Consider the following 1,552-nt stretch of genomic DNA (forward strand, 5'->3'; position numbering starts at 1 on the left):
TACAATATATCCAACCCTTACCGACTCCGGTGTACTCTCACCTGGGCACCCACTTGATACAATCCCCAAGAACTTTACGACTTACGACCGGATAAGGAATTCCAACTAGAGAATCAAAAATCTAACAACCGCTTGCGAACAACTAGAATTATTGCATAAAATCTTTCGAGACTTTTTGATACCTGATTGATACTTCCCTCAATCCTTACTACTTCCCTTATCCAACCAATAGATTTACGACTTGCCTGACCCCTATCAATGCATCAACCCTGAAAACACTACAAGCATAAGAAATGAACCATTTTGATCCCGAGGCCCACAGCCTATGACTGGAATGCTTCCGATAACACACAGACCTTGACAACACTCTCACAGCGGTACTGAGCACCACATGGCTCCTATACAGACAATTCATACAAAAACAAAGTCGTACACGATCCACAGAAAGGATAATGCTCGGACTCTTGATCCAAATCGGAAGCTAAAACCCAAACAAACCATGCACATAACCCCAACCAAGATCCCCCAAATCCATCTTGCCCAACTCATACACAACACCCCTATTCACATACTTAAGAGACCCAAAATCTCATACGAAGAGACAAGAAAAACCTGGGATAATCGACATGCCACCTTAATCAAAACAGAAAACATGTTCATGATCTGTCAAAACAAGACCCCATACTAGACTGAACAGATTCCATCACAACCCCACTAGCTCAATAAGACCTCCAAGATGATCATGAAGGTTACCAAAACCTAAGTATGCTATGAACCAAGCTCCCACTCTACCATTGAGGGTAACATACCTGATGACCGAACGAATATATACTATATTGAACAGGAGGGTAGCTGACATATTCCTTGACCTTTAATTGGCACCATTTAAATCCTTCAGAGAATTCCTGCTGAATAATGGAATCAACAACCAATGGCCTTAAATACCTTGACACCTAAATCAGAGAAACTACAAACCACCTGGAGCTGAACATACCTGCTTCTAAACAAGTTCCACCAATCAATATCTGTCAAACAGATCTGAAAGCAGCAAACCAGCCAGCGAACTGACAGAACCCTCAATTATTGACATTCAACCCGAGAATTCCAATTCTCCCCCACTTAGAACTCGAACCACCGCCCACTGGTGGTGAAACCAAAACATAACCTGAGCAGCCCATCCAGGTACAATCATACTTAACCATGAAATGAAAATCATCTGCAGAATGGTCCCCTATATACTGGTCAAACGAACCCTACGTGGAACCTGAAATATAACTGAAGAGCTCAGATCCTCCCATAAAAACCACTTACAAAGAATAGGCAACTACGGATTTACGAGCCCCTGCATGCAACCCATACGACAATCCGACACCCGACTTCCCATCTCCCAAGGATACGGCCTTTGCTCACATCGCTAAGATACTCGTGCCACATCAGACCACTTGCCCACACCAGCGCCTACATGATCTCATCCAACACCACAATCAACAGACCTTAAGTTGAGATTCCAACCTAGCTTGGGAGGTCACCAACCTGCCCACTCCTTCAAACT

The sequence above is a fragment of the Lactuca saligna genome, chromosome 4 (assembly GCF_052625555.1).
Source record: "Lactuca saligna cultivar CGN05327 chromosome 4, ASM5262555v1, whole genome shotgun sequence".
Classification (NCBI taxonomy): Eukaryota; Viridiplantae; Streptophyta; class Magnoliopsida; order Asterales; family Asteraceae; genus Lactuca; species Lactuca saligna.